The following is an 11,687-nucleotide window of genomic DNA, read 5'->3' as shown; positions in this document are numbered from 1 at the left end:
TCACACCTGAGACCATCCTCTTGCCTCTAGTTGACACCAACCCTATTTTGGGAAGGCAGAAAATAATCCCAAGCACCCCATTGTTTAATGATACAGTAACCCTTCTACCTAAATCAGAGTTATTCAGTGGGTAGCCCAAGGACCACATGCACTCCGTGAGGGGTAAATGTGAGACCCCCATACTCCTACTTAGCTACCCTTCTTATCTCTCTGCTGTTGCTGCAGCTGAGATCTATAGGTTCCCCCACCCCATTAATTTTTGTTTCCTGCTGCCCCAGAGGGTGAGCTGGTGCAGCCTATAGCGCCAGCCTACTACAGCGCAGTACAGCAGTGTGTGTGTGGGGACACATGGTTCATAATAGTGTCGATCCCCAGGACATGCAGCCACTACTGGAGTGACCTATTAGGCATGCAGCTGTAAGCCAGTTACAAGTTGGACACCCCTGACATAAAACAGGGCCAGCCTTCAGCCCACTTCTAAGAATACTATCATGAAGGGACCTCAACAGTCATATATTGCCTGAAATTCTTACATATTCAAATACATGTTAACCAGTTTATAGCTGCTTCAGCCCAGCTGCTCCACCTGCTCCAGTCCAGCATCTCATGTGTGCCAGAAACTCATTGAAGGCTGGTCTCTTTTGCCTGAGTCTGTCCCCATCCATGCTGGCTTGGTGTGGACTTCCCTGGTTGAGCTTGTGCTTCTGAATCAAATCCTTTCAAACACAACCTTGGATCAATCCAGCTCCTCTCTCTGGATCAAGCTTCTCCATCACAACTGCCAGTTCAGTCAACCACTCTCAGTTCACAAACCAAATTCCCCACACCAGGGTAGACTTGAACATTTTTCCTAGGTGACCTCCAGCCAAATTACCCTTTCCAGGGAAACCTGAACTACTGGCAATCAGTCAACAAATCCACTCTTTGTTTTGGGGAGTGACACTCCACCTCTCCCTGTCAAAATCTGTTTTGTCTGTTAGCCTTCCACCATTTCACCCTTACCAGGGACTCCAAGGGTCTGTGGGTTGCTACCATAACTTGCTTACAGATATTGCAGGTTGGCCTGTGCCTCTCACAGTACTTTGAAGCACAAGATACATTTCTCTTTTCACATCCTTGCACTGGAGAGTAAAGAATAAAAAGATACTGTGTACAGAATTTTACAAACCTGGAGACTACAAGATTTATGATCTTATTGTAACAATATATCGGCTTCAGCATTTTCATTGAAGTCTTCAGTAATCATGAAGGCAGCTTAGAAGGGGGGAGGGTCATCATTAGAGCTTAAAGCTGGTCATTAGAAAACCTCAGCAATTATGCACTGCTGTGCCAACTGAAGCATAGATTTATTTTATAAAGTTGCCTTTTATAAAATGAAATCTGATGTAAACATGCACATGAACTCTGGACTATACCCTTATACCAGTAAAAAACTTACAGGCACGTGTTTTTCTGCTGCCTAACTTCACAAGAAATGTGTGTGTTGGGGGGGGAGGAAGGGGGTAGACAATGGATCCTTCACAATACCCATAACTGTTCCAGCTTGATTTTAATAGTTCTGCAGTGACCACTGCAGAGCTTCTTAACTTTTATACCATAATGCAGTCAGTATATTTATAGTTGTTGAAAATGTCATGTGGCAATATTATGCCAGGGACAGTACATCCCAGAATACTCCTTAGGATGCCTGCATTGTTGTATTCTATTCATAGAGGCATTTTTGTCAGCAGTAATGAAGAAACGGAGATGTTGCTGCATCCTCCTCAATAACATTCAAGCTTATAGATGACCTTAGGGGCCCAGATTATGACATCTATATTTAATTTAACAATAAATCATATTTTCATGGACAACAGCATTGCACTAGAAGATCCTTACTGCTTTTTTGTGCACAGAAATGCAGCATAGACAGTCAAGCATACATCTATAACAGTGATTAAATAGTTATTTCATAAGGACAGGGAACATGTCAAAGTGCAAATTTACAGAAGTGTGCCAGATTATAACTTTTAGAAGTCTTCAAAAAATAAACAAAACAAGAACCAAAAAGAAATAAACCTTCTCCCTAACCCAAAATACCAGTTCAGACATGGACAAATAATTTAAGGTGATTTCCTTAATGCTTTTAATTCTACCGTTTTGCCTAATAACTCTTTTAATTATCTGAATTTACCAGTCTCTTGAAAATTTACTATTACACATTCTCTTTCATCTCAGTTCAGACTCTAACTACCAGTTCTTTCTCTCTCTCATTACCAAGATATAACCTACTCCCAGCCAGTGTAATTGATAATTTCACTGTTCTCCTCTACCGTTTGCCTTTAGTGGTGCTTATTTACTCCCTTTCTTCACTACTCCCCTCCTTTCACTTGTGCATATCACATTCTCTTTTTACTTCTTTCAGGCCTTCTTAAGAGGGTCATTAGACATCCTTCCTCTCCCCCAAGTCCTTCTTAACTCTACCTGTGGGTAACCTCATCTACTTACAGACTTCCAAGTATCACATGAAAGCTCTGAGAAAACCAAATTTTCATTTTCTCCCTCAGCCTGACCTCACAGAACAGGGGTGGGTATAATGTGGCCCTGGGGCTGGATGTGGCCCACCAGGCTATTCTAGCTGACCTGCAGGGCACCTAAAAAATTTAGTAAATTAATATTTATCTGCCCTGGCTGCCTGTCATGTGGCCCTCGATGGCTTGCCAAAACTGAGTAAGTGGCCCTCTGCCCAAAATAATTGCCTGCCCCTGTCATAGAATCATCACAAAATCATAGAAAATTAGGATTGGAAGGGACCTCTGGAGGTCATCTAGTTCAATCCCCCTGCTCAAAGCGGGTCCATCCCCAACTCTAGAACCCCAGGCAAGGCTTTGTATAGCCAGGTCTTAAAAATGTCCAGAGATGGAGATCCTATAACCTTTGTGGGTAACCTGTTCCAGTGTTTTACTACCCTCCTCATGAGAAAGTTTTTCCTAATATCTAACCTAAACTTCCCTTGCTGCAACTTGAGAGCATTGCTCTTTGTTCTGTCATCTGCCACCATTTAGAACAGCCTAGATCCATCCTCTTTGGAACTAGCCTTCAGGTGGTAGATGGCTGATATTAAATCCCCCCCTCAAATTTTCTCTTCTCCAGACTAAATAAGCCCACCTCCCTCAACCTCTTCTCATAACTATATGTCCAGCCCCCTAACCATTTTTGTTGTCCTCTACTGGACTCTCTCCAACTTGTCCACAACCTTTCTGTAGTGGGGGGCCCAAAACCAGACGGTACTCCAGATGTGTTATCACCAGCGCTTAATAGAGAGGAATAATCCCCCGCTGCTTAGCCAGTCAGTTCCCAGCCTGTACCAGTGTACATCCTCATGCCAGACAGTAACCCTTTGCATATGGTTTTTATATGAGGTTTCCAGCTCCCCAGTCATGCTCATGATGGCATACACTGTTATCAGTGGTGGCAGATAACAGAATAAGGAGCAATGGTCTCAAGTTGCAGCAAGGGAAGTTTAAGTTAGGAAAAACTTTATCGTAAGGAGGGTAGTAAAGCACTGGAACAGGTTACCCAGACAGGTTGTGAAATCTCTGCTTTTGGAGGATTTTAAGACCCAACTAGACAAAGCCTGGGGTGGGAAGATATAATTGGAGATGGTCCTACTTTGAGCAGGGGTTGGACTAGATGGCCTCCTGAAGTTCCTTTCATCCCTAATTTTCTATGATTCCTATTTTTCCCACTCATACTCACACCCACTTCTAATTCACTACTGAGTTTCATTATCTTACCTGTCACATAGGTTTATTTCTTTTTCATAATGCATCTAGATACTGCTGTACCCTCTCTTTCCCTAGGTCTCGCTGATGTTTTCCAAATTTCAGTCTCTCTCTCACTAGCTTTACTGTTAAAAACTTGTTAATTTTTCTCTCCTCTTTACCTTTCTACACATCATTCTCAACTTTTCTGTTCTCTCTCATCTCTTTTCCTGTTTACATCTTTGAAACCTAGCAGCACATCTCATGTCCTGTTGTTTTCTATGTCCTCTGTATCACGTTTCCCAAGTTTAGCTCAATGTTTTATCTCTTGCCTCCCTTACATCATTCCATATCCGGAGAATACTTTAAACTCAATGCACCACACAATTACCCTCCTCTGTTTCAAAGTCAATTGTTCAGCCTTTCACTGATACTTTATACTTGGATCTTCATGCTAGACATTATTCTCAATTAAAGACCAAAAAGAAACAAAGCTCAAAAGTAAGAGGCACTTCTGAATCTTTCACTGATGTAATCCATGGCCTCCACATATACCTGGTCCATTTTTTGTTAAGTCATCTCTTCCTGCACTGCATCTGACTTTATTCTTGGGGTGAGAAATCATCATTTTCATTTATTTAAGCACCATGTCTGCCTATGATGTTATACAGGTAATAAATACATGTATCCAATTTTGTTAAAATATGTATGCTTTTATCTATTCAAAGAGTACAGGAAAATACAAAGGCAAGTATACCCCTTTTAAAAAACCCTCTTGTGTATCTGCATTCTATCTATAACATGTATTTATAGAATTGGCTGCTGCATTTGACATTTCATATTCATATTACCTTTCCTAATCTGATTGATCCATGCTTGGAACAAAAAAGGAAAAGTCTCCATTCACTGTGACTAAATTTACAAGTATATATAAAAATGAGGCAGAAGGTAGTTATCCAGTCAGTTTTATTATAATTTGTATTATGATCAGCATCCTATTGTGTTGATTGCTATACAAACAAACATCCTATTGTGCTGATAGCTGAAAGAAAGGGAAAAAAAAGCTTCCTCTGCCCTCAAATACTTACAATTTAAGTTTCAGGGCCAGTTTTAGTGATCTGGAGAGCCTTGGTATTTGAGATCACAGGCATACAGCTATTTGTAAAAATCAAGTCACTTAAAGATGCTTCACGGTGATCACTCAAAAAGTGGAGACATTAAAATCACCAGTCGCTTTTGACAATATTGGTTGGTGCTATTAATAGAAATAAGCAGAAGCCTGTTTATTTAAAAATGTTTAGAATTTTTATTTTGCACATGTAGGGAGTCCCATGCCTTCCCATACTCAGACATCTACCAGTATTATAATAATCATAGAAGGCACTTGAGTTTTAACCATTTGTGTACCACCTCTTTGCTACACTAGTCACAACAGGTGGGATTTTCAAAACTCCCTAAGTGACTTAGGAGCACGTCCTATTGAAGGATGGAGCTCTTAATGTGCCATTTGCCAGTTTGAGAGCACAAAAAGACTGTTAAGATATTTGTAGAAATAAGTTGAATCCATTTCCATTTTTAAACATTCGCAATGATTACTTACAGGACCTACTCCACTGACCAAACTATCCTTATGCTTCAACTATATTGTAATATGTTCAAAATTAGCTGGTTGCAACCTCAGTTAAAATGGTACGGTGCCCTTTGTTCTACTATATTCTCAGAGTGCAAGGATCTAACTGTCTTTTATACTGTTCTTTTTTGCCACTGCAAAGTGACCTTAAATGGGACATTAGTATAATTTAAGCATCAAGTACTTAAAGCAAATGTAGGACAGATGAATCAGGCCCTAAATATTGTCTTTGCTTCCATTTCTGTAAATATCTAGAATATTTTTATAACTCATAATCACACATCATCTCCTAGAAAGTATGTAAATTTAGCTTTTTCCATCTCTCTGACTGTTTTTTAATTCTTGGATATTTTTATTTCTCCTACTTTGCATTTTTCTATGTCCTTTCTCAATGTAGCAACAACAACAATTCAGAAAATTCCAGATTGGGTTGCCTTTGTTAAGGATATTTACTTCCCTGCTTTCATGTGTTCCCATTATATCATGAAGAGATAAAATAGAGTTTCTGAAGGTTAGCCCCAGATCCTGCAATAAAATTCAGAAAGACCCCTGTGCCCACATGAAGTTCATTGCATGAATGGACCCATATTAATCATTTGGAAATGTAAGCTCAAAGGCAGGAGGATGTTGTAGAGAAGCTAGACTCAAAGAACAATTAAGTGTTTTGCTTCAAGTAGCATTTAACAAATGGATGAGCATTTAACTGTTGAATATAGTAGATACCTTGGCAGAGCAGCAAAAACTGCTGCGTATATAGCGCATCCAAGCTGAGCACCTGAGCTGGATTGTTCATTCTAGATCAGCAATTAATGGGTAAATTTAAGAAACTGGTGACTGAGTGCCTTGGGAAGGGAATGCCATGGGTATAACAACATTGGTCTTCCTTTCTAGTAGATTACTTTGAAAGGAAAATGTAAACCTTTTTATTTAACTAGTAGCATAACTGGGAAAGGGAGAGGGGTGTAACAGGGAACTCTAGCCCTGTCATGGGGAGGAGAGGCCCAAGTGAGGGAAAGCAACAGGGACACTTTAAGGCTAAGGCTTTTGTAGCCCAAAGGAGAGGGCTGGCAGCCTGCAGGGGGATTGGCAGCACCTGGGCCAAGCTGGCAGGAGGTCTGGTCAGCTGGCTGCAAGGGAGAAGTTAACTTGGATTTAAACCCTTCCACAAGGCAGAGGCCAGGGGACCAGCCCTACAGCAGAAAAGGACTGAGACAAGACCCTAACAACAAGAAAGGATTGAGTGTACCTAGAAGGCTGGGGACTGTTTATATTAACTCAGGGAGAGTCCTGGGGAGTAGCTGCGCTGGGAGGACTGGGGACTACTAATGTAAATCTAGGGGAAGGCCTGGAGAGTGGGTAAGCCTAGAGAACTGGGGACTGTTTATATTGGCCCAGGGAAGCAGGAGCCCTTCAAGGACTGTTTATGTTGACCCAAGACGGGGTTGCTTTTTTCTTTTCTTTTCTCTCTTTTTGTGTGTGTGTGTGTGTGTGTGTGTGTATGTTCACTTGTTGGTAACACTCAGTGGACTAGGGCCCCCCGGGTTAATATAAACTATCCCCAGGGGTGCACTCGCTCCCTTCCAGCCATTAGGGTCTCCTCCTCTAAGGCCTCAGTCTCACTCTGTGGCTTGTATTCATGCTTGTCTCCCTCAAGGGCTCCATCTTTCCCTGCTGCAGAGCTAGTCCTCTGGCCTCTGCCTTGAGGAAGGGTTTAAATCCCAGTTAACCCTTCCCCTGCAGCCAGCTGACCAGGCCTCCTGCCAGCTTGGCCCAGGTGCTGCCAATCTATTTGCCCCCTGCAGGCTGCCAACCCTTTCCCCTGGGTTACAAAAGCACTAGCATTAAAGTAGCCTGACTGCTTTCCCTCACCTGGCACTCTTCTCTCCATCCCAGGGCTAGGGCTTCCTTTTACAAGGGGTGATAAGGGCACCAGCCCCATGTGCCAGTTTGGGAGCACAAAAATAGCATCTGCTGCCACTGTTAGCCAGCCATGCAGCTACTGGCAGTCACTGCTGCTTGTGTGGTGTTGCTACCCACGGTGCAGTGCTGTTGTCACACCTCTATATTTAACATTTGTATAGCTGTACTACACAGAGGCCTCAACAAGACTGGGGATTCTTGTGCTTGCACTATGTTGAAGCAAAATTTTAAGTATAGGTGCTGCCAATGCATGAACTCAGTTTGATTGAGAGTGGAAAATTCCATACAGGGCCTGGACTACCCTTTCTATGACCTCAGGAGCTGTCAATCAGCCCTGACCCACTTTCAGCTCTGAGCAGATTCAGTTGCTATGCAGATCTTAGTGCAGAGCATGCCCAGTGTACGACTGGAATGAGGTAATACCTCTAGAAATTTCTCTTAGCCAAGCAGCCTGATTGGCTATGGGGCTGCTATAAAAGGTCTGAGGGCCCCTCCCTCTGCGGGGAGAAGATCCCGTCACTGCAGGTAGAGGCTGGTGTTTCCAGGGACTGTCTGGCAGTCAGGCTCTTGGGCCTACTGGTCTCCTTCCCCAGATTGGCACTCTGTGCTGGTTAGAGCGATTGTGATTTTGATCTCCTGGTTCCTGATTCAATTTGACTGATTGCTGACTACGATTTTGGACCATCCCACTACGATTTCACCTCAACATTCTGGCATCCTGACCTCGGCATTACTCTACGACTACTCGATCGTCCACCAATATTGGCCTGGCGTCACGTCTCGTTTTCATCATTCACCGTGTTACAGTTAGTTTGTTGTTTGTGTTATCCACTCAATGAGCTGTTGACCAGCCCTGGGACTAGGTCTTTGACTGAACCTCGTGGGCCAACAGACCCCTTTGTTGTTGTTGTTGTTGTTGTAAACTGTAACTGAAGACATCGTTTTCCTACGCACCTAAGTGTAAGTCAAATTTCCAACTTGTTTAAGAAACCGCTACGCTTCCCGTGCCTCAGTTCTCCATAGCCAATAGAACCCGGCCTGTTATCGTGTCTAATTGCCACCCTGGCCCACCGTGACTCTGGGGTTTGGTTCCCCACCCCGGGACACACTACAAAAAACATCCAGATAGTAACCTACCACTTCCCTTAAGCCTATATGTATGACTAAGCTTGCGAATAGTTCCATAGATTTCAGGGAGTCCACACAAGTGTTTAAGGGCTTAGTTGGTTTTATCAACATCAGCAGTCCCCCAATATGAGGACGACAGTTCCAGTAAATAGGGAAGTCACTGGTGAGTCTGTAAATGATGGAGAGAGCCAATATGAGCTCTGCCTGCTGGACTGGAACTGTAATGAATGACAGGCCCTACCTCATTCAGCTGGAACTTTCTAAGAAATGCATGCTATCACTATGCCTCTTTACACCCACTCCAAATGATTCAAAGGAAAACTTGTTCAATCTCTCTGATACACAGAGGTGAGGCCAAACTAGCACCTGGAGTGAGCAGGTAAGGGTAGGACAGTAAAACAGGAATTTTTCATAGAATCATAGAAATTAAGGGCTGGAAGGGACCTCAAAAGATGATCAAATCCAACCAACCTGCTCTGAGCAGGAATACTGCTGAGATCAAGTGATCCCAGCAAGGTGTATGTCCAGTCTCCTCTTGAAGACTTCCAAGGTTGGGCACTGCACCACCTCCTCGGAAAGGCTATTCCAGATTCTGGTCACCCTTACCATAAAGAAGTTCTTCCTTACATTCAACCTGAAACCATCCTCTAATAGCTTATGGCCATTGTTCCCTGTCCTCACCTACGGTGCCCTAGTGAACAGTTTTTCTCCCGGCTCCCAGTATTTACTCCTTATGTAGTTACAGACAGCTCTCAAGTCCCCCCTCATCTTCTCTTCCCCAGGCAGAACAGTCCCAGGTCTCTTAATCTTTCCTAATATGGTTTGTCGTTCAAAGCTCACACAGGGAAAAGAATACATAAGTGGCAAGAGAAAAAAAAAGGTAATAAAAATAAGGTAAAGTGCTACCAAATTACTAATATTCAATAACAATATTTATATGTTTGTGATTATTTATGATAAATAGGAAGGTTAGATATCATAAACTGCATTTTAAAATTCAGTTCTAATCTGATATATAGCAAAAACTTCACCACATGGGTTAAAATCACTTCTTAAATGAATTTTCATAACAGCTAATGGTAAAAATCGCATTTGTTTTACTAGGAGTAGAGCTTCCGCAGCGCTAATCACTTTTGAGAATCTAGCCCTAAAGGTTCAAGCTGGACTGAAATGATGTGTCACCTGTACTCTGAGATAAATGTTACTGGGGATCACAGACACACTGGATGGAGTTCACTAAGTTCAGTTTTCCTTAAATCAGACATAACCTCTTGTAACAACAAACATCTCAGACATCAGTGCTGGGTTTTCAAACAGACTGAGCACCCAGCAATTCCCATTTTGTGCCATGAGAACTGCACAACAGCAAGCACTTTTTAAGAACTGGGCCATAGCTGTGGGTACTCTTTCACTTGAAAAAACATGAACCTAAACTCTGGGGATTATGAAGTTCCATTCTTATTTTTTTTTAAATCAGGCAGTCCATAAAAGTATCATTTGACAAAAGCGAGGGACCAGGAATTTTGTGGGTGATGTCTTTTATTAGACCAACTGTATAGTTGGGAGAGATGTAGAGAGCTTTCTGGTATCAAGTGCCATCCTATAAAAGATATCATACACAAAAATACTTGCTATAGACCATTTTGGCTACAGCATAACTCCAACCATGACCAATTGACAGAAGGCCACAGGTTATCAAGATACGTTGAACAAGGGAGAAAGTTACAAAAACCCAAAGTGCTGAACATTTTCATTTAATTCCATTCCAAGATGGTGAAGCAGGATGAAAACCTACTTGCTTTTCTTTCTGCTAAACATTTTTTTTCCAGTCACATCACTTTATTCTGATTTACATGAGTTTTAACTTCAAGAATCATGGGTCATTGCTGAATGCAAATGGGCACAAAGGAAAATTATATTAAGTTTGCACAATTGATCTTTCATCATTTTAAATTGTACCTTTTAAAATCTCCTATAAAGTCAGCCTGAAATACTCCCAACATTGAGTGTCATCAAGTGGAGCAGGGTCACTTTGGGAAAACCCATTCTCAGTGATGTAAATTATAGCGTTATTATAAGTATCCTAGAACAAGAGAGCAGAAGTTTTATTTCGAACAGATGTAAGAAAGCCCATAAAATCAGGTGCATTACCCTCTATCTTCTCTAAGCTGCAACCTAAAACTAGTTTTCATCAAATTGCATTGACCCTATTAACTTAATTTTCCATGAGCTGACCTTTTATAAGTAACAATGGGAAAGCAAAACTGTGCAAATATCCATGAAGGCAGAGAAATGACTTATTTTAATGAGAATACTAAAATATCTTTTCTGCATTAGCATCTGCTTACTGTCACTGCTCCTTAACCCCTTGGTACTGTCAGTTGCAATATGTCCCATTGCCAGCAGTAAGATGCATGCCAGGAAAGCCTGACTGCTGGCATCAGAAAGATCATCTCTAAAGTCCAATAGCTGATAGATCATGTGTGTCATTTCAAATGCTAAAATAAGCTCAATCTGAGTTATCAAATATAAAAGCACCCCCAGTCTTCAACTTTCCTAGAAGACGGGATGCAAAAGCAAAACAAGGTACACAAAGTCATTCTGGTACAGTGTGTCTGGTACAGCAGTCACTCATTGCTACAGCATCTGGGTGTCTTGCCATAACTAAATTGCCCAAACTGCACTATACAAACTCCTTGTTTTGGCTAACAATGGGCAAAGGATCACGAGTCCTACACCATACGTTGACATATTTCAGGAGTCTGCGTAAAACCCATGGTACTACAGCCAGCCATACACTCCCAGTGGCAACAGGCCAGGAAGGCTCCATTGTCTGTTCAGCTTCTTGGTGCCCAGAAACACTTGGCTTACTGTGTAGATTTTCTTGGTGTTTTTTTTTGCAAGCAGTATAATAAATTAATGGCAAAGAAGTCAGAAGTGCCCTTGATTATAGTCTTTTTTCCTCAGTAAATTCTGGAAGACTTGAGGATAGGCAGCCTTACTTTGAACTTATAGCAGAGACCTGGGACTTCATGACAGCTGGATAGTGCCTGTCACTAAATACCATATTGGCAAACCAGCCCAAGGTAAAGGCCAGATAACTTTTAGTAGCTTCTTGATCTGCAATACAGGTGGAATCTACTGGATCTGCCCAAAATGAGTTTAGAGCATGTTGCTTCAATCTGAATAACAAGTACCAGACTTTAGTATGAGCAATCTGAATAACTGTACCAGACTTTAGTATGAGCATTATATTATGAGCTGCC

The 11,687-nt window shown here is 41.9% G+C and overlaps 1 pseudogene; it reads right to left on the bottom strand.

The window, feature by feature from the left end:
* Positions 1-10,393: 10,393 nt before the first annotated feature.
* LOC149870155 (cytosolic beta-glucosidase-like) lies at positions 10,394-11,671 on the bottom strand (annotated as a pseudogene).
* Between the last annotated feature and the right edge of the window lie 16 nt (positions 11,672-11,687).

The sequence above is a fragment of the Crocodylus siamensis genome, chromosome 2, assembly GCF_052110815.1.
Source record: "Crocodylus siamensis isolate JL-2025a chromosome 2, ASM5211081v1, whole genome shotgun sequence".
Taxonomy (NCBI): domain Eukaryota; kingdom Metazoa; phylum Chordata; order Crocodylia; family Crocodylidae; genus Crocodylus; species Crocodylus siamensis.
Note: the sequence above shows the minus strand (reverse complement) of the source record. Positions and strands in the feature narration are given on the sequence as shown.